This window comes from Saccopteryx leptura, chromosome 2, assembly GCF_036850995.1.
Source record: "Saccopteryx leptura isolate mSacLep1 chromosome 2, mSacLep1_pri_phased_curated, whole genome shotgun sequence".
In the NCBI taxonomy this organism is placed as follows: domain Eukaryota; kingdom Metazoa; phylum Chordata; class Mammalia; order Chiroptera; family Emballonuridae; genus Saccopteryx; species Saccopteryx leptura.
In genome coordinates, this window is record NC_089504.1 from 63,816,818 (window position 1) to 63,840,221 (window position 23,404).

The window sequence follows — 23,404 nt, forward strand, 5'->3', positions numbered from 1 at the left end:
AGGTCTGTTGAGATATGGGGAGGAGCACCTGGAACCCTGAGGTCACCAGAGCTAAAGTCATAAAATAGTAAAGCCAAAGTTGTAAGCCATCACAAAACATACCACCCACCAATGCAACTGTAGCCCCACTTAGATCATTGCAAAAGCAACATCTCAGCAAAGGATAGCCCAGGAATTTCACAGAGCTAAAACTTGTAATACAATGATACCTACTGCAAGTAACTTCTTAAAACCAAAATTTCTTTTTCCTCTTTTTCCTCTTTTTTTTTCATTTTCTCCTGTTTTTCCCTTTTATCTTCTTACTTCTTTCTCTTTTTGTCCTTTGAATTTCATTTTCATTCATTTTTATATTGTCAATTCTTGTTCTTTAGTGGGTGTTTTGTTTGTTTTTGATATTTTTGTTTTCAATCTTTGTTTTCTAGGTTTTTCTTTTTTACTTGTCATATTTCTTTAAGTATTTTTATTTTTATTGTATTGCTTTATTTTAACTTCTCATTTTTAGTTGGTTTTTTGGTAGGATTCTTAACAATACTACTCTCAAATGCCATCAAGGATGAAGAAATAGAATACTATTGGCTATACAACAGAGATGTAGTTCAAAAAGAAAATTAAAAAAATCTCCAGAAAAAAATATCAATTATTTGGAAAGCTTGTAGTTAAATGGTAGAGAATTCAAAACTAAAGTTTTGAAAATAAAAATAAGATGCAAGAAAACACCAATAGGCAACATAATGAGCTTATAAAGGAGACTGAAACTTTAAAAACAGAGATGAAGACTGTTCAGTGCATCAATTGAAGACTGAGGTAGCAAGGTTAGCTAATAGAACAAGCCAGATAGAGGAAAGAATCAGTGACATCAAAAACAGGCAACTAGATATGCTACAGAGAAAAGAGAAGAGAGACTCAACAAATTCAAAAAAATGAGAGAGCTCTACAATAATTGACTCCATAAGAAAGAGCAATATAAAAATAATGGGTATATTAGAAGAAGCGAGAAAGGAGAAAATGGAGAACCTATTTAAACAAAAAATGGATGAGAATTTCCCAAGCCTATGGAAAGAGTTAGAGCCTCAAATCAAAGAAGCAAACAGGAAGCAAACAGAACTCCAAGTTACCTCAACCCAAACAGACTTACTCCAAGGTACATCAAAATAAAATTGTCAAAAATCAGGCCCTGGCTGGTTGACTCAGCAGTAGAGTATTGGCCGAGTGTGTGGAAGTCCCGGATTCTATTCCTGGCCAGGGCAAACAGGAGAAGCGCCATATGATTCTCCATGCTTCCACCTCTCCTTTCTCTTTACCTCTTTCTTCCACTCCCACAGCCAATGCTCCACTGGAGCAAAGTTGGCCAGGACACGGAGGATGGCTCCATGGCCTCTGCCTCAGGCACTAGAATGGCTCCAATTGCAATGAAGCAATGCCTCAGATGGGAAGAGCATTGCCCCCTAGTGGGCATGCCAAGTGGATCCCAGTAGGGCGCATGCAGGAGTCTGTCTCTCTTCCTCCCACTTCTAACTTCAGAAAAAAATATTTTTTTAAAAATCAATGACAAAAAAAGAATCCTCAAGGCAGCTAGGAAAAAGAACAACATAACCTATTAAAGAAAGCCCATTAGGTTATCATCAGACTTCTCAGCAGAAATTCTACAAGCCAGAAGAGAGTGGATCCAAATATTCAAAGGACTGAAAGAGAGGAATTACCAGCCAAGAATACTATATCCATCAAAATTATCCTTTAAATATGAAAGAGATATAAAAACTTTTGCAGACATACAGAAACTGAGGGAATTTATCACCAGAAAACTCCCACTGCAGGAAATACTAAAGGCAGTTATACCTAGAACTATAGAATCTTCTTAGACTAAGTCATAAAGAAGTGGAAAACCTAACTGACCTATAAGCAGAGAGGAAACAGAAACAACTATCAAAAACCTCAACAAAAACAAAAGTCCAACACCAGATGGCTACACTAGTGAACTCTACCAAACATTCAAAGAAGAATTGGTACCTACTCTTCTCAAAGTCTTCCAAAATATAGAAGAAGAAGCAATACTCTCCAACACATTTTATAAGGCCAACATAACCCTGATACCAAAATGTGGCAAGGACAACACAAGAAAAAGAAAACATAGACCAATATCTCTAATGAATACAGACACAAAAATCCTAAACAAAATACTAGCAAATCGAATATAACAACATATTAAAAATAATAATACATTACAATCAGGTAGAATTCATTCCAGGAGCACAAAGATAGTTCAACATACAAAACTGGTCAACATACTACACCACATCAACCAAAAAAACAAACAAAAATCATATGATCCTATCAATAGATGCAGAAAAGGCATTCGATTAAAAGACAACATCCCTTTATGTTTAAAACACTCAATAAAATCAAAATAGAAAGTAAAACAACATAATAAAGGCCATATATGACAAACCATCTGCTAATATCATATTAAATGGTAAAAATGAAGGCTTTTTCTCTAAAATCAGGAACAAAACTGCCACTTTCTCTACTTTTATTCAACATAGATCTAGAAGTCTTAGCCAGAGTGATCAGGCAAGAGAAAGAAATAAAAGGCATTCATATGGGAAAAGAAAAAGTAAAGGTATCATTTTTTGCAGATGGCATGATCCTGAATATAGAATACCTCAAAGACTCCACCAAAAAACTATTAGAAACAATAAACAAATACAGTAAAGTTGCAGGATTCAAAATCAGTATATAAAAGTCAATTCCTTTCCTACATGCCAATGATGAAACATTGGAAAATGAACTAAAAAAAAAATTCCTTTTAAAATAGCAATAATAAATAAATAAACAAACAACTAAATAAATAAAATACCTAGGAATAACTTAACAAAGGATGTGAAGGACCTATATTCTGAAAACTACAAAACATTATTGAAAGAAATTGAAAAAGACACAATGAAATAGAAAAATATTTCATGTTCATGAATTAGAAGAATCAACATAGTTAAAATGGCCATATTACCCAAAGCAATATACAGTTAATGCAATCTCCATCAAAATACCAATATCATTTTTTAAAAAAATAGAAGAAAAAAGTTGTGAGGTTTGTATGGAACCATAAAAAACCCTAAAGAGCCAAAGCAATCTTGACAAAAAAGCATTAAGCCAAAGGTATCACACCACCTGACTTCAAATTATACTACAGAGCCATGATAATCAAAAGATCATGGTATTGGCAAAAAAACAGACACGCTGACCAATGGAACAGAATAAAGAGCCCAGAAATAAAACTCCATATATATACAGACAAATAATCTTCAACAAGGGAGCCAAAAAACACACAGTGGAGAAAAGAAATCCTCTTCAATAAATGGTGCTGGGAAAATTGAAAACCCACATGTAAAAGAATAAAACTTGACTACAGTTTGTCTTCTTGTACAAAAATTAATTCAAAATGGATCAAAGACCTAAATATAAGATCCGAAACAATAAATTACATAGAAGAAAACATAGGTACTAAGCTCATGGACCTTGGCCGTAGAGAATAATTTATGAATTGGACCCCAAAGACAAGGGAAGTAGTAGCAAAAATAAATGAATGGGACTATATCAAACTAAAAAGCCTCTGCACAGCAAAAGAAACTGACAACAAAACAAATAGGCAACCAACTAAATGGGAGATGATATTTGCAAACAACAGCTCTGATAAGAGGTTAATATTCAAAATTTATAAGGAACTCACAAAGCTCAGCAACAAACAAGCAAACAAACCAATTTAAAAAGGGAGAGAGGGACTGAACAGACACTTCTTCCAAAAGGACATACAAATGGCCAACAAATATATAAAAAGATGCTCATCTTCACTAGCTATTCAAGAAATACAAATCAAAACTACAATGAGATACCACCTCACAACTGTTAGACTGGCTATTATCAACAAGACAGGTAATAACAAGTGTTGGAGTGGCTGTGGAGAAAAAGGAGCCCTCTTTCACTGCTGGTGGGAATGCACATTAGTACAACCATTATGGAAGAAAGTTGGTGTTTCCTCAAAAAATTGAGAATAGAATTACCATATGATGCAGCAATCCCTCTACTGGGTATCTACTCAAAGATGAAATGACTTCCAAATAGTGCTTTGCAAATCCCTGGCAAGACTGACTTCTAGATATAGAATAATGGACACAGATAAAAATGAACTGGTTACTGATAGGGTTGCAGGCAGAGGCTATGACCCCCTCCTCCCTTAAGTAGCCAAAGGGACATTAAAAAACTGGACATTCCAGATCACCTCCCCCCAGATATTCAGACTGACTCACCAGGATGTGGAAGGTCCCCTAGCTTAGTTACAGTTAATCCTCTTTTCCCCAGCAATAACTACCAGCCCCCACCCTCAAATCTCATATTTAATCCTACCTGTTAGAGAGAACTGGTTGCTGACCTCTGCCTTAAAAGTCAGCCGGCAGATGACCCCCTAATAAATTTTTCTTGCCTGAACTCAGGTGTCCTACTTCAGCTGACCAACAGTTACCAGGGGGTTGGGGACTTGGGGACGTGGGGGAGGGAAAGGGTGTAAGGAAGGGCAAATATTATATAAGGTGACAGAAAATGATTTGACTTTGGGTGATGAGTATACAATATAATCAACAGTTCAAACGCTATAGAAATGTTTATCTGAAACCTACCATATTTTTTGCTCCATTAGAGGGAATTTTTTTCCCCAAAAGTGAAGGAAAAAATGCCTGTGTGTCTTATAGAGCAAAAAAATATGGTATTTTATTTTATTAAATATTTTGACACACTATTTGGTTCAGAATATTTTTTTCTTATTTTCCTCCTTAAAACCTGAGGTGTGTCTTATGATCAGGTGCGTCTTATGAAGCAAAAAATATGGCATGTACTTTTATTGATCAATGTCACCCTGTTAAATTTAATTTTCTAAATAAAATTTTTTTAAAAAGGACATTGAAATCATAAGAAAGAACCAGTCAAAAATGACAAATTCAATATCAGAATTAAAAACTGCACCAGAAGGAATCAACAACAGGCTGGGTAAAGCAGAAGATCGAATCAGCAATTTAGAGGCCAGCATAAACATAAGCACAGAAGCAGAGCAGCAAAAAGAAAAGAGGCTCAAAAAGTCTGAAGAAAATCTAAGAGAGCTCTGCAACAACATGAAGAGAAACAACATCTGCATCATAGGGGTTCCTGAAGGAGAAGAGAACAAACAAGAGCTAGAGAACTTATTTGAAGAAATCATAGCTGAAAATTTCCCTAGATTGATGAAGGAAAAAGTCACACAAGTTCCTGAAGCATAGAGAGTCCCATTAAAGAGGAACCCAATGAGGCCCACGCCAAGACACATTATAATTAAAATGCTAAAGTTAAGAAACAAAGAAAGAAAACTATACACTGCAAGAGAAAGCAGTTAATTACCTACAGAGGAGCCCCCATAAGGATGACATTTGACTTCTTAACAGAAACACTTCAGGCCAGAAGGGGTTGGCAAGAAATATTCAGTTATGCAAAACAATAACCTACAACCAAGACTACTTTATGCAGCAAGGCTAGCATTTAAAATTGGAGAAATAAAAAGCTTCCCAGACAAAAAGAAAGACTCAAGGAATTCACTACAACCAAACCAGTACTGCAGGAAATGTTAAGGGGCCTGCTATAAAAAGAGTAAAGGAAAAAAGAAATCAAGAGAAAGAGGATTGTAGGTTTAAAGAATAAAATGGCAATATATAAGTATATATCAATAATAACCTTAAATGTAAAAGGATTAAATGTTCCAATCAAAAGACATAGGGTAACTGCATAGAGAAGAAAACAGGACCCATATATATGCTGTGTACAAGAGAGCCATTTCAGAACAAAAGATACACAAAGATCGAAAGTGAAGAGATGAAAACAAGTATTTCATGCAGATGGAAATGAAAAAGAAGCTGGGTTAGCAATTCTTACATCTAACAAAATAGCCTTTAAAACAAAGGCGCTAAAGCTATAGTAAGGGAGAAAGAAGGTCATTACATAATGATAAAGGGAGCATTCCAACAGGAGGATATAACCATTGTAAATATTTATGCACCTAATATAGGAACACCTTAATATATAAAGCAGGTTTTGATAGACAAAGAGGGCGAGATCAACAGTAATACTATAATAGTAGGGGATTTTAATACCCAACTAACATCAATGGATAGATCCTCCAAACAGAAAATTAAAAGAAACAGCAGCCTTAAATGACACAGTATCACCTGGATTTAACTGATATCTTAAGAACCTTTCATCCTGTAATGCCAATGGCCGAGACCAGGCAGATCCACACTGAATTCGGGCAAATGGTAGAGAAAATGCGGAGCAGGAAAGTGTTGGGTCATTCCATTTAATGAAGTCTCACAACAGCAGATGAGCATACAGGCAGGGAAAAACCTCTTCTCCTGCACACAAACAGCAAAATGCCCCCTCACAGTGGTGGGCAGGCAATCCGCCATCCACAATCCCCTATCTCTCTTGAGTGCAAGCACCCTTAGCCTTATATAGTCCATGCACACGTGCTGCTGCCAGGTGCTTAAGCACTAATCAAGCAAAGTGCTTGCAGCTGATACACCAGCGTGCAAGCCTAACACAGCTGCCCCACGTACCCCAAAAGCAGCAGAATATACATTCTTTTCAAGTGCTCATGGTATATTTTCCAAGTTCATTTTGGAGGCAAGCATTATCCTCATTCTAAAACCAGATAAAGACACTACGAAGAAAGAAAACTATAGGCCAATATCCCTGAAGAACATAGATGCTAAATTTTTCAATAAAATACTAGCAAACTGGATCCAGCAGTACATTAAAAAGATCATACATCATGATCAAGTGGGATTTATTCCAGGGAGACCAGGCTGGTACAATATTTGCAAATCAATTAATGTGATGCATCACATAAACAAAATGAAGGATAAAACTCACATGATTATATCAATAGATGCAGAAAAAGCATTTGATCAAATCCAATACCCATTTATGATCAAAACTCTGAAAAGTGAAAATACAGGTGTGGGGCAGCTGTGTTAGGCTTGCTTGAGGGCATACCAGCTGTAAGCACTTTGCCTGATTGGTACGTGAGTGCGTGGCTGTGCCACGTGTGTGTGGCCTATTTAAGTCTATGGGTGCTTACACTCAAGAGAGATTGGGGATTGCAGATGCACGGATTGCCTGCCCACCACCGTGAGGGGCCATTTTGTTGTTTGCCTGAGAGGCGGTTTCCCCTGCCTGTGTGCTTGTCTGCCATTGTGAGACTTTATTAAATGGAATGGCTGTAATGCTTTCTGGCAGCACAGTTTCTTTACCATCTGCCCAAATCCAATGTGGACCTGCCTGGCCTTGGCCACCAGCATTACAACAGGGAGCACACCTCAACATAATAAAGGCCATATATGACAAACCAATAGCCAACATCAATTCAAAGGGTAAAAATAAAAAAAAATCCCCTTAAGATCAGGAACAAGGCAGGGGTGCCCCCTTTCACCATTCTTATTCAACATAGTTCTGGAAGTCCTAGCCATAATCAGACAAGAAGAAATAAAATGCATCCAAGTTGGAAAAGAAGAAGTAAAATTGTCATTATTTGCTGATACTATACATAGAAAACCCTAATGTCTCAGTCAAAAAACTACTAGACCTGATAAATGAATTTGACAAGGTGGCAGAATATAAAATTAACATTCAGAAATCAGTGGTATTTTTATACACCAACAATAAGCTGTCAGAAAGAGAAATAAAGGAAGCAACGGCCTTCACTATTGCACAACAACAAAAAATAAATAAAGTGCCTAGGAATAAATTTAACCAAGGAGATAAAAAACTTGTACTCAGAAAATTATAAGACATTGAAAAAAGAAACCAAGGAAGATACAAATAAGTGGCAGTATATACTGTGTTTATGGATAGGAAGTATTAACATCATCAAATGTCTATACTCTCCAAAGCAATCTATAGATTCAATGCAATTCCTATTAAAATACCAAAGTCATACTTCACAGATCTAGAACAAATATTCCAAAAATTTATATGGAACCAAAAAAGAACCCAGGTAGCCTCAGCAATCTTGAAAATAAAGAACAAAGTGAGAAGTATCACACTTCCTGATATCAAGTTATAGTACAAGGTCACTGTAATCAAAACAGCTTGGTATTGGCATAAGAACAGGCACACAATTCAATGGAACAGAACAGAGAACCCAGAAATAAATCCACGCCTTCATGGTCAATTCATATTTGACAAAGGAGGTAAGAGTATAAAATGGAGTAAAGACAGTCTCTTTAATAAATGGTGTTGGGAAAATTGGACAGGTACATGCAAAAAAATGAAACTAGACCACCAACTTGCACCATTCACAATAACAAACTCAAAATGGATAAAAGACTTAAATGTAAGTTGCAAAATCATAAAAATCTTGGAAGAAAACATAGGCAGTAAATTCTCTAACATCTCTCGTAGCAATATTTTGGCAGATATAGCTCCATGGGCAAATGAAATAAAGGACAAAATAAACAAATGGTACTATATCAAACTAAAACATTTTTGCACAGTAAAGGACACCATTAACAATATAAAAAGACAAACCACACAATGGGAGAACATATTCATCAATATGTCTGATAAAGGGTTAATAACCAAGTTTATAAAGAACTTCTAAAACTCAACTCCAGAAGGTAAACAATTCAATTAAAAAATAGACAAAGGAACTGAATAGACACTTCTCCAAAGAGGACATACGATGGCCAACAAGCATATAAAAAAAATGTGCAATGCCCTGGCCAGTTGGCTCAGTGGTAGAGCGTCGGCCTGGCGTGCGCAAGTCCCGGGTTCGATTCCCAGCCAGGGCACACAGGAGAGGCGCCCATCTGCCTCTCCACCCCTCCCCCTCTCCTTCCTCTCTGTCTCTCTCTTCCCCTCCCGCGGCGAGGCTCCATTGGAGCAAGGATGGCCCAGGCACTGGGGATGGCTCCTTGGCCTCTGCCCCAGGCACTGGAGTGGCTCTGGTTGCAACAGAGCGATGCCCCGGAGGGGCAGAGCATCACCCCCTGGTGGGCATGTCAGGTGGATCCCGGTCGGGCGCATGCGGGAGTCTGTCTGACTGTCTCTCCCCGTTTCCAGCTTCAGGAAAAAAAAAAAAATGTGCAATGTCACTAATCATCAGAGAGATGCTATTAAAACCACAATGACATACCACCTCAAACCTGTCAGAATGGCTCTCATTAACAAATCAACACACAACAAGAGCTGGCGAGGGTGTGGAGAAAAGGGAACCCACCTGCACTACTGGTGGGAATGCAGACTTGTGCAGCCACTGTGGAAAACAGTATGGAGATTCTTCAAAAAATTAAAAATGGAACTGCCTTTTGACCCAGCTATCCTACTTTTAGGAATATATCCTAAGAATTCCAAATCACTGATCCAAAAGAAGATATGCATTGCCATGTATATTGCAGCACTGTTTACAATAGCAAAGAACTGGAAACAGCCCAAGTGTCCATCAGTGGAGAGTGGATAAAAAAGCAGTGGTACATATACATGATGGGGTACTACGTGGCCATGAAAAAGAAGGAAATCTTACCTTTTGCAATGGCATGGATGGACCTAGAGATTATTATGCTAAGTGAAATAAGCCAGGCAGAGAAAGACAAATATCATATCATCTCACTTATATGTGGAATCTAATGAACAAGGTGAACTGAGGAACGGAATAGAGGCAGAGGCAGGGTCATGGGGAGTAGACAGACAACTGTCAGAGGGAAGGGGGATAAGGGGACAGGATCAGAGAAGGTGACAGGATTAGTAAAATTACATATACATAACACATAGATACAGATAACAGGACAGCAAATCCCGAGTGAAGGAGGTGAGGGAGTCAGGGGAGGGGAACAAAGGGGTTGTAACAGAGGACATGTTGTTGGTGGGTGAGGGTGTTATATAGAGTCGGACACTTACATTTATGTTAACACAATAAATTTAAATTTTTAATTTTAAAAAATTCTAAAAAAAAAGAACACAGGTAGTATCTCAGTTTTTGGTTCAGAAATCTGAGCATGGCTAAAGTGGGCACTCTGCTTCAGGGTCACACAGGGCTGCAATCAAGGGGTCAGCTATAGCTAAAGTCTCATCTGAGGGTTCAACAAGGGAAGGATTTGCTTTAAAGCTCACATGGCTGTTGGCAGAATATAGTTTCTGGAAGGTTGTTGAACTGAGTCCTTCAGTTCCTCACTGTCTGTTGGCCAGAGGCCTCCCTCAGTTACTTGCTACATGGGCCTTTCTATATGGCATACAAACCAAGATGACAGTAGTCTGATAGCAAGACAGGAAGGCAAATCTTTTGTAACCTAATAATGAAAGTGACATTTCATCATCTCTGTCATGGTTAGAAGCAAGTCACTATAACCAGCCCAGACTCAAGGGGTGCCTATTACACAAGGACATGAATTCCAAGAGATGGGAATGGTGGGGAGCCATCTTAGAGTCTGCTGTCACAATAATAAAATGGATGACTGTACAGAATTTTCTACTATATTTTTCAGGTACAAAAATTACCTGAGCCAAGTATTTTTAAAAAATGTTTTCAACACCCAATTCACATACCCCAACTTGTAAAAAATTTAACTCCCTGGCCCTGGCCGGTTGGCTCAGCGGTAGAGCATCGGCCTGGCGTGCAGGAGTCCCGGGTTCGATTCCCAGCCAGGGCACACAGGGAAGCGCCCATCTGCTTCTCCATCCCTCCCCCTCTCCTTCCTCTCTGTCTCTCTCTTCCCCTCCCGCAGCCAGGGCTCCACTGGAGCAAAGTTTGCCCGGGCGCTGGGGATGGCTCTGTGGCCTCTGCCTCAGGTGCTAGATGGCTCTGATTGCGGCAGAGTGACACCCCAAGATGGGCAGAGCATCGCCCCCTGGTGGGCATGCTGGGTGGATCCCGGTCGGGTTTCTGACTGTCTCCCCGTTTCCAGCTTCAAAAAATACAAAAAAAAAAAATTAAAAAAAAAATTTAACTCCCTGATTAATTGTATATGATATGTGTCTGATAGATTTCTATGAAAATCTGTCATAAAAGCCAGTAGTATTCAAATTACAAGTGAATTCTCTTCGATTATATAACCTAAGGCAACAAGAAAGAGCTAAACTGAAAATTTCCAAATCTGACAGCCAAATTATTTCAAATTACTGTGTTGTTCAAGGTGATTTCAAACAAAAATCACAGGTCTGCGTACTTAAACTCAGGAAATCTTCCCCTTCACTAAACTCTAAATACAAAATAAACTTAAAGATTTAATTGATCATCTATTGTATTTAGAGTTTAGTTAAAGGCTTGTTCTTAATTTCCATATTTAAGAATGAAAATCTGGGTTACCTTAAAATAAATGTTACCTTATAAGTATAGTGGCCACTACTGAAAAACTGATGTAAAGCATCACAATTTATATAGTTCAGTGGTTTATCTTTTTTTTTTAAGATTTTATTTATTCATTTTTATTTATTTATTTTATTTATTCATTTTTAGAGAGGAGAGAGAGAGAGGCAGAGAGAGAGAAGGGGGGAGGAGCTGGAAGCATCAACTCTCATATGTGCCTTGACCAAGCAAGCCCAGGGTTTCGAACCGGCGACCTCAGCATTTCCAGGTCGACGCTTTATCCACTGCGCCACCACAGGTCAGGCGGATTTATCTTTTTAAAAAAGAAAAATCGCCTGACCTGTGGTAGCGCAGTGGATAAAGCATCAACCCCAGGCTTGTCTGGTCAAGGCACATGCGGGAGTTGATGCTTCCTGCTCCTTCCCCCTTCTCTATCTCTCCTCCTCCTCTAAAATAAACAAAAGTAAAATCTTAAAAAATGATAAGATTTTAGAAAAATAAAAAGAAAAAGCAACTAAAAAAACTTTTTCTAAAATTAACTTGATCTGGTTGTCATGCTTCTTAAATCTTTTCCCTTATTCTGGAGTCGTGTTGGCTAAAAACACAATTTGTGTGATAACTTTGGAAATGTCACTGTTATTTTAAATATCCTCAAAACTACCTTTATTTAGAGGATTAAGTCCTAGGTGTCACTCAATCCATACGACACTTTTCTGAGCAGATGCAAACCATGTTTATTCTATCAGGCTCTGCCCCACCTCAGTTGGATGAACCAGATCTGAACCACAATGGACCAACCCAACTCTCTTTCCAACGACCCTGAAAACGGGATAGAGAAGCACTAGTTGATCTCATAGTACAGAAGTTCTGAGTACATTACAGGTTTAGGGTTGGGGAAGTAAGCCATGTTGAGGACATGAATACTATGATAGTTAATTTTATGTGTTGACTTGATTGAGCCACAATGCTTCAAGATATTTTATCAAACATATTTCTGGGTGTGTTTTTAAGGTTATTTCTGGATGAGATTAACATCTGAATTAGTAGAATGAGTTAAGCAGATTGGCTCCCCCAATGTGGGTAGGCCTCAGCCAATCAGTTAAAGGCCTAGATTGAACAAAAAAGTGAACCTTCACACAAATAAGAATACTTTTCCTGCCTCCCTGCTTCAAACCGGAATATTGATCTTTTACGGCCTTCAAAACTGAATTTAAACATAAGCTCTGTCAGCTTTTGGAATGAAATTTATATCATCGATTCTCATGCTTTTGGAGTCGAACTAAAGCCACTAAACCAGTGGCTTTCCTCAGTCTCCAGCTTGCAATATGCAGATCTTGGGACTTTTTGGCCTCCATAATGGAGAGAGCCAATTCCTTATAAAAATCTCTTTTGGCCCTAGCCAGTTGGCTCAGTGAATAGAACATCAGCCCGGCATGCAGATATCCCAGTTCAATCCCTGGTCGGCGCACACAGGAGAAGTGACCATCTGCTTTTCTTCCCCTCCCTCTCCCTCTTAGCTCCCTCTTTCCTTCTTGCAGCCAGTGGCTCGACTGGCCCGAGCATTGGCCCCAGGCACTGAGGACAGTTCGGTTGGTCCAAGTATCAGCTTCAGTTGCTGAGGATAGCTCAGTTGATTTGAGCATCAGCCCCAAATGGGGGTTGCCAGGTGGATACTGGTCAGGGAACATGTGGGAGGCTATCTTCCCTCTTCTCACTTAAAAAAAAAAATCTCTATATAGACCAGTTCTGTTTCTCCAGAGAACTCTGACTTACACAGATACTAAAAATAAAAATAAAAATAAAAACCCACGGAGAACAGGAATCTGCAGGGAGAAGAATAAAGTGGTGTGCCAAAAGAAGCAGAAAGGAAGCACATTGCCTAGGGAGAAGGAGCAAGGGGAGGTACTGTTCTGATAGTCCATCTTTTCCTTGGGTTCTATGAAACTCTCCCACCTCCTTATAATAAACACCCCTTTACATAAGTTTGCACAGTGGGTTCAGTTACCAGCAACCAAAAGAATCTTGAATAAGATACGTGGTGAATCAGTGCACTTTCAGAAGAGAGTTCTGGTCTCCAGCTTGCTCGCCATAATGCTGCAAGAAGCATTATGTCTCATCAGAACACAGTAGAATGGTTAAGACACAGGCTCTGGGGTCACAAAGAACCTGCATTTAGCTCCAAACTTTGCTACATATTAGCCATGTGACCACTGCTAAATTACTTCAACTCTCCAAGCCTTAGTTTCCTTAATTTAATGACACACAGGGTTGTTAGGAGAAGCAGAAAATTCTGAGCCTTAGGGCTATTGTGGAAGGCCTTCTGGGTAATGCTTCAGCTGTGTGACACAGCAGCTCTGCTTAGTGCAGCAGCTGGCCCAGAGGAACGGCTCAAAGTTGGCCATTTCTGTAGCTTTCTTTTTTCTGTCACATTCCCTACCTGCCACCAAAACCACTACCTTAAGCAAGTGACGAAGGGCACTTTTAACAGAAATCAACACAAACTCCTGAAACAATTTATTTGGCAGTGGTTTTTCTGCTTCAGCTCACTGTTCTTTACAAAATAAATATATAGCAGATACTACACCACCACACATAGTAGAAATTATGGTAGACATACTTGGTCTTTCAAAAAATCGTTCTCAATTGCCAAGTAACTGGCCTTTTGAGGCAAATCCTGTGCCAGAAAACAAAATATCCTATAGAAGGATTTAGGGCTCTTAAGTCAGAGTGACATGGGTCAAAATTCCCATGTGTTCTTGGTCAGGTTTCTTAATCTTTCTAAGCCTCTCTCTTCTCGTGTTTTCAGTGAGGATACTTCATAGGGCTAGGAAGGATTAAGATATGTACAGCTAAGAACAGTAGAAAATAGAAAGTGCTAAATAATTGCTAGTGGCTTATTATCAGGCCCAGAACAACCAGAAACTAATATATTCTACTTAATAATACATAAATAATCAATCGCTCAAATGGTCCCATGAAATAATTTTGCTATTAACTTATATGGGGCTAATCCTTCCTGTCAAGTATGTTGAACTGCTTTACCTTAAAGCATTTGGGTAAAATTCTGAATAAATGCAATTAAACTAAACTTTCTCCTAAATATAGGGTTATTTTGTATTACAGTTCATCCAGGGTAATACCAGGCATAACTATAATAAGGCATCATTTCACTCTTGAAAAGTGTCCTGCTTTGGATAATAAATTGTAACATCACCTTACCTAAATAAAATAAAAACCCTTAGGAAAATATAAACGTTAAAAATGCTATTTCACTTCAATGTTTGTTAACTTTGGTTTAAAATTTTCCTCTCTAGCTTTTGAAGCAAACTCTGAAAATAGAGAGCATCTAGGGTTCCATATCCTCCCATCAAATATTTTCATTCTGCCCAGACGTGGGAGCTATGACTAAGCTATAGGCCAGGGGTCGGGAACCTATGGCTTGTGAACCAGATGTGGCTCTTTTGATGGCTGCATCTGGCTCACAGACAAATCTTTAATAAAAATAATAATAATGTTAAAAATATAAAACATTCTCATGTATTACAATCCATTCATTTCCTACCGTTCATGTTCATGGTTGCGGGTGGCTGGAGTCAATCACAGCTGTCCTCCGGGACAACACCAAATTTTTATTGGATAATGCATAACGTACACAGGTCATTGTATGGCTCTCACAGAATTACATTTTAAAATATGTAGTGTTCATGGCTCTCTCAGCCAAAAAGGTTCCTGACCCCTGCTATAGGCCTTTATTTCAAAGGAAAAGTCACATGAAGGAATAGGGGTAGTGAGATAGGTCATTTCGACTCACTTAGCAGCAGTTGCTGTGGTTTATAGAGATCCATACTGCCCACTACAGATTTGTAATGGGGGAACAACAATACTTTATAGGTTTCTGGAAGTTTATATTATAAAATGTACTTTCACACTTACCATCTAATTTAACTCTTAAAAGAAAACACTATTTTCTGTGCACCATCTCATGTGCATCTAAGACTGCCACACAAGTGGGTGACCACCTGGAAAGCCAATGTCTTAGCTCACAAGTTCTCCAATGCACACCTTCTCCCTACCCAAGATCCCTAGCCCCTGCAAAAGCTGCTGGCCTCAGAATATCCTTAAGCAGCAAAGTCCTACACCATAAGTCTCATTTTTAACCTGTTTCTTATGTCAGAGCCAATTACAGACCTTCTATTTCTTTCATTATTCAAAAAAGGCAGCCATAAACATAGGTATTAAATATAAGTCATTAACCATTTATCCTTAAAATTTTATGGTCAGAAGTAGCAAATATATTTATATGCATGATATCCTCCTGCCTGGAAACACTTCATAGATAGAGGCATGGAAAGGTACTTGTACATACACTGATGTCACTCAGGTTGCCATCACACGAAGACTACCTAACTCCTGCCTTGGGTAGACAATGCCCTCTTGGCACAGAAGGGCCAATAGTCATATACTATCCAGTACAATTTTCCAAAGCAGGAGCAAGGAACCACTTCTTCAGCTCATAGATGAAAATGGCAGTTGAGTGGTTTTGAGTTTTTATGGTATACTCCTTCAGGAATGATAGCAACCATAAATTCTTTCTTTTTTTTTTAGGTGAGAGTAAGGGAGAGAGTAAGGTAAACTCCCAGATGCGCCCCAACTGGGATCCACACAGTAACCCCATCTGGGGCCAATGTTTGAGTACCAAGCTATTTTTAGCACCTGAGGCCATTGTGCTCCAACAGAGCTATCCTCAGTGCCTAGGGCCACACTTGAACCAATCAAGCCATGGGCTATGCGAGAAGAGGGAGAGAAGGGAAAGAGGGAGGAGGGGAGAATCATATGATTGCTTCTCCTGTGTGCCCTGACAGAGAATCAAACCCAGGACATCTATACACTGGGCTGACACTCTATCCACTTAGCCACCAGCCAGGGCCACAACCATAAATTCTAATGGAAAGAAAGAGTAAGATTCCTCGAAACTCCTATAGCAGGAGCCCTCAGACTGTAGAGTCCTATTGCATGTCAACCCATGTAGCACATAAGATTGCTATCTCAGCAAACTGAGCCTCAGTCCCTTCATCCTTAAAATGGAGCCAATTTACATTGCCCTGCCTCCCAGGATGATGCATTTGATTAAACTGTATGAGAAGATCAACATGCAAATTTGTGAATTATCAAATACCATACAAGTCCAAAGCTATTGTTATTTAACAGTGTTAATATGCTATAAGTAACTAACAAATGTTACATTTCAGCTTCATGTCCTATAGCTTTTGAGGTGCGTACAGGGGACAGTGGGTATAAATGGAATATATTCCTTTTAAACATGGAATGTTATGAAACTGACAAATTGCTTTCATAACTGGAACAAATCATGTCTGCCATTCAGTAATACTTGGAAATCCATTATCAATTTGATTTACACGCAGCATCAATAAATCACACAAAGTGCACCCTGTCCAGTCCAAAGAGTAAACAAAAGTAAACATTGTGTTTCACCTGCCTTGTTGGCGAGACAAAATGAAAACTCTGGCTAAGTCAACTGGAATAATGCCTTTGGTCGCTGACTGACTGGTTTGGTTATTTTTGGAACCTTTAACGAAATATTAACTTTATTTGTTCTAATTCTGCAGGAAGCCACATTAGAAGTGCAAGGAAATATAAATGATTAAAAAGCAGGAGTGAGGAAAAAAAGTAACCAAGTATTTTGCCCCAACTTTCTTTAGCTAATAAAGCAATTGCATCTCTTCAAAAAACGTGGGATTCCAATTGCTATTCTTGCCCGACTTCTAACACAATATTCAATATGGCTTACTCACTGGTGTTAGTAAATATTTTTTCATTATCTGTTTTTCTAGGAATAAACATAGGGAAAGAATGATATTGGAAAGTAACATTTTAAATCAGCAACAATATTTTAAAATTTATGTTGTGTCAGTGGGAAGGCGGGTAGAATATGAAACTAGCTGAATCACTAGGGAATCAAACTCTAACCTAAGCCCCAGGTTATAACCGATTGAATTAGCAAACCGCAAACTAAAAAATACAACTTGATGTATTATTTAAAGTACATTAGTTTTTAGACCTCCCAGGTTCACACACTACATTATTTTCCTTAAACCTAGTCTTTACAAGACACACCAGTCATAAGTGACACAACAGAATTTTTAATCCCAATTAGTTTGGTGTCCTTTGTTGATATTATTCTGCTTTTTCTGACCAACAATAATGAATAACCCACAAGCGCTAATGAATAACTAACTCCCTTTGTCTCCAAGGACAGCAAAGCCCAACAAGAAATGTCAGAGGCCCTGAAGTAAAGTAACAAACCTTTTACAATGAAAATCTTCCCAATTAGATAGGCCTTACAGGTACTGCGAATGTGGGATTGTCTTAAATATTTAAATAGCTATGTCAAATGTGCTTAAAGTAAAGATCATAAAACTGATTTCCCAGATGCTTTGAAAAATGCATTTCTGCCAGTCTAATTACAATTCATAACTGTTGAGCAGGAAGTATGGGGAAATGTCATCATTGGTACAATATAACCGGGATTCTGGACTTGCCAATCCTAGCAGGGCCAGGAAGTTGCCAACTACAGAATGACCTCCGCACTCACTCAGTGGCTTATATAAATACAAACACTCTCATCTCAGCACATTAGAATTTTATATATTGTAAGAAATCATTTTAAAATTTATTTCTACTATCTTAAAACATGTAAAGCTTAAGGGCAACTCTTTTCTCTATTGTAGGATAGAGCAAAGAGTTGCCTGAGAACCAGGAATCCCACTGAGGAAGCATGAGGAAGAACTCTGTAATGTGGTATTTTAACTAGAACTCATTATCTTGTTCTGACATATTTCCTAACACTGCCCGTGCATAGGGCCCAAAAGCACTGATACCCCTGAGTCAATAGGAACATCCTTTCCACCAGTTTTCCAAATATCATTTCCCACTAAAAGGGACCTGAGCTTTTTGGAAAAATAATTGATTCCAGGTCTTAGGCAGGGAAATGCAAATAAACCTAGAATATTTTGTTGATGTGTGAAAGCAGGGAAGTATTTAATGAAAACATAAAAAAACAAACAAAAAAGAAACATAGGAACTGACTTGAAGGGGCTCCCACTGGCCAAATCTGGGACATTTTGAGCATCAGAAAGAATAATGATGGTAGCCAAATCTGGGACATTTTGAGCATCAGAAAGAATAATGATGGTAATGAATTGTAGTACAGTAAATTTTTTAAAAGAAAACATGAGTCTGCAGTGATTCTCAGTAAAAGAAGGGAAAGCAGCTCTTTTTTCCAGAAGAATACCAGAAACATAGAAGAAATACTAGAATCAGAAAATAAACAATGTAATAACTGATTCAGGCAAGGATCATCAATGGATGCTATGAAAACTTATTAGAGAACAAAACAGTCACATAAAATTATTCATTAATTTTGAAAGGTAAAGTGTCCTTCACAATCCAGAGACCTGGTGACACCACCTTAGTCAGGCAATCAAAAGCGACATCACAAATATTAGGACAAATGAGCATTTTGCGCTTCCTTGTGTGATGCAATGGGTGGTACACAAAACACCTATTCCTGCCAAAACTATTTAACCTGAACCCAATCATGAAGAAATATTCAGATAAAGCAGATTGTGTGACAAGGCAACTGATCTGAACTCTTTAAAAATATCAACTTATTTCTCATGAAACACAAAGAAAAGGTAGGGGAGAGGGTCTATTCTAGATTAAAAGAGACTGAAGAGACATGACAATCAAATGTAATGCATGATCTTTGATTAGGTCCTGGATCAAAAGAAAAAAATGGTTACAAAGAACATTTGGATTATAAACAGGGAAAGAAAATATATATTGTAAATAATAATGTGATAAGTAAAATAAAATATAAAATAACAATATAAAATGAATGTGAATGTGTACTATATTTTAAAATATAACTATATATAAATAATACTATAATAGCAAAGTTAAATTCTTTGGTTATTAGTGTGTTCTGGTTATATAGCATGAACATATCTGCTTATAGATTTAAGGTTGAAGTATAAAGAAGGGCTGAAGTATAAATAAGGGCTGCAACTTATTTATACAAGTAGTTCAACTTACTTGAAAGAGAGAGCTAAAAGTGGCATAAGCTAAAAAGTAAAATACAAAATAACAATACAAAATAATGTAAGACAAAATCTAACTTTTAAAAAAGATAAATTTAGGAACAAAGAATGAGTTTCATTTAAGATAAGTTATATATGTTTGGTTAATTAAGGGGGAATAGTTGGGTGAGACTCCTGGGAAAGTTGATTAAAGCTGATTTATGGGAAGTTGTCACTTTCGTCTTTTTTGCCTTTTGTCCTTCACCATCCTCAGAAGACAGACTTCTCAGCAGGAGCTAGAGTGAGGTAGCTATTGCACAACCAAGAGGGAAAGACTAAGAGGCGCTCCATGATCTTGGACCTGACATCCCTGAGCTTCCAACCATTAGCAGCATCACTTACTGTAGCCTACTCTGTGTGAAAAAAATAAACTCCTATGACAGAGGTTCCCAAATATTCTCAGTTCATGGCATTCTTAACAGCTCTGTGATTTTTTTCATGGTTCCCCTCCAGTGGTCGGCAAACTCATTGACAGCCAAATATCAACAGTACAAAGATTGAAATTTCTTTTGAGAGCCAAATATTTTAAACTTAAACTTCATAGGTAGGTACACTCCTTATCGAGGTAGCGCCCGCACATGGTATTTTGTGGAAGAGCCACACTCAAGGGACCAATGAGCCACATGTGGTTCGCGAGCTGCAGTTTGCCGACCAGGGTCCTAGACCAAAAGGAAACACTTATCACTTCTACTTCTTAGGTAGTTAGGTGTGAACAACTTAATAGTATTTACATGTTAACAACTTATTAGCTGTTTTGAAAAAATAATGCACATAAATTAAAAATAAAAGTATTTTTATTTCACTCTTAACCACAGTTACTGATGAGATGTGTGTTTCAGTTGTGCCCCCTACTACTTCTCAAGCCTTGGAATCAGACTGGATTCTCCCACTTTCATGACCTATTCCACACATGAAGCAGACTGACCTTCCTAATGTGAGTGGTCCTCATCCAATCAGTTGAAGGACTGAAGAGAACAAAAGTTTGACCCTGTACCAAGTAAAAAAGAATTCTTTCCTAAATAACTGCCTGTGAACTGGGACACTGGCTTTTTCCTGCCTTTAGACTCAAACTAAAACATCAGTTCTTCCTGGGTCTCAAGTCTGCTGACTTTCAGGAAGGAACTACATACACCATTACTTCTCCTAGTTCTAGGCCTTCAAAGAGTTGAACTACAACTAAATCATCAGCTTTTCTGGGCCTCTAGCTTGCTCATTCATCCTGCAGAACTTGGTATATATCAGCTTCCATAATCATTTGAACAAGTATATCTTTTTATATATGTCTCTTCAGATAGATAGATGATAGATAGACCAATAATATGCATATTCTACTGCAGATATAGAGATAGAAATAGAAAGATAAAGATAGAGATATACAGATAGATCAGTTATTGGTTCTGTTTCTCTGGAGAACACTAATACACCCACAGAGTCATAGGTTCTTTGGTAACTATCCCTCTGGGATCATGGCATTGTTAATAATCCATGAAAAAGCAATGACAAAGCCAGGGAGAAATGTTAACCTCAACCTTCTCACATCACTCCCAAGGTTAAAACCCTTCCAAAGTTTGCCAGAATCCTCAAGATACATCTAAACTCCTTGGTTTATCATTCACAATCCTTCATCTGGATTCTGTGTCTCTCTCTCCAGCCTCATCTCTTACCATAGCCTATGTGCCTTCCAATGTGGAACCAGGTTCAAGTCCATGAAATGCATCATGATCTCTCCTCTCCAGGTTTTGAGTATGCTTCTCTCTCTACCCAGAATAAGTTCCAGACAGTCCCCACACATGCACACACACACATACATACTCACAGACATAGTGTACACATTGCAAGGCTAACCCCTTCTCCTTCAGGTGTCTGTCTACATATCTTACTCTCCTCCCAGATCCACTTATTAAGACCTGGCTAGGAACCCCTCCAAATTTGCCATATAAACCTGAGTGTATCCCTGTCAGAGCCCTATAGGTGCATTATTTTAACTGTCCACTCATTTGTCTGAATTCAGCTCCTTGAGGGCCAAAACTAGGTTTTACTGGCTATTGCATTCTTCCAAACAGTGGCTCACCCATAACATATGCTCAGTAATTATTTGTTGAGCAAATGACTAAATAAAGTTCAAACAGTACCAGATCATCATTCTCAGCCAGTTATTGGCTTAGTTTAGAAACTATAAACCAAGATCTGAAAGAAACACATTCAGCCACTCTTAGTACCATCTAGACCAGGGGTCCCCAAACTTTTTACACAGGGGGCCAGTTCACTGTCCCTCAGACCATTGGAGGGCCAGACTATAAAAAAAACTATGAACAAATCCCTATGCACACTGCACATATCTTATTTTAAAGTAAAAAAACAAAATGGGAACAAATACAATATTTAAAATAAAGAACAAGTAAATTTAAATCAACAAACTGACCAGTATTTCAATGGGAACTATGGGCCTGCTTTTGGCTAATGAGATGGTCAATGTGCTCCTCTCACTGACCACCAATGAAAGAGGTGCCCCTTCCAGAAGTGTGGCGGGGGCCGAATAAATGGCCTCAGGGGGCTGCATGCGGCCCACGGGCCGTAGTTTGGGGATCCCTGATCTAGACCATTGTGGTATCCAACCTGTAAAGCCAGGGAGAATAATAATGTGGTTGTCCTCGACCCTTTTATCCATGCTCCTGCATGTCCCAACCATGCAGATCCAGAACAGACATTGTAAGTTTGGAAGTTGAGCAAGGAGCCAGAAAACTGAAAATACAATAATCAGAAAGCTGAAGCACTTTTCTAAAACCATTATAATTATAACCACTATGGTCATCATCAAAGTAATATCCTCAAACTCCTTACTGGCTGGCAATGTAAAAGTTATCTATTCTTTCTAGACCTTAGCTCCCTTATCAGTGATCAACAGTAGCATAAAGCTCAAGGCTGTTATAAGGAATAACTAAGACTATGTATTGAAAATCACTTGACACAGTAGCTGACACATGCTAAGTTATAATAAATGCAAGTTATTAATATTATCACCATTATTACTGCCAGTCAAGATTTCAAACATAAGTATATACAGACGCAAGCTACAGTTCACTAGTCAAGCATGAGCTGAAAGATTTTACTGGGCCTCAGCCCCTGAAAATATGAACCCATGAGCTTGACATTGAGGAACTTAGCAACCTGACAATGACAGAGCTATTTTGGATGCAGTCCCCAGGAAAAGTTTTTTCTATACTTATATTTAATATCAGTAGCTCTAAGAAATAAACAACCAAACCTAGACCAAAATAAATCGATTAAAAAATAACAGAAAAAGCTACACATGTATTAAGTTTTTGTTTTGTTTTTTAATCTACCCATTTTTACCAACTTCTCTCTACACAGAAATACGCTGACACTAGAACAACTTTTTGGTTACTTGCCTGACATAAGCATTATTCACCATAATTGGTGAATTAAGGGTTAACTTGATGAATGGCTATTCATGGGCTGCTAGTAATTTCATTCGTTGAAATAATCACTTAACATAAACATTTAAAATTAAAAGCTAAAAATTCCTAGCCTGACCTGTGGTGGCGCAGTGGATAAACCATCGACCTGGAAGGCTGAGGTCACTGGTTCGAAACCCTGGGTTTGCCTGGTCAAGGCACATATGGGAGTTGATGCTTCCTGCTTCTCCCCTGTTCTCGCTATCTCTTTCCTCTCTCTCTCTCTAAAAAAATGAATAAATAAAATCTAAAAAAATATCCAAGTGAAAAAAAATTAAAAATTCCTAAAGGAATATATAATTGTGTTTTTTATACAAAGCTGTATTTTACATAATACATACTCTGTTTTTCTAGCCCAAACACACATATTATGTGCAATACAATCTCATTAAGTCAAC

The 23,404-nt window shown here is 38.2% G+C and overlaps 1 protein-coding gene across 2 annotated transcripts in view; it reads right to left on the reverse strand.

Moving 5' to 3' along the window:
• GLIS3 (GLIS family zinc finger 3) overlaps positions 1-23,404 on the reverse strand; it is a 521,995-nt gene that overhangs the window by 482,581 nt on the left and 16,010 nt on the right. The gene's annotated exons all lie outside the window — the stretch shown is intronic.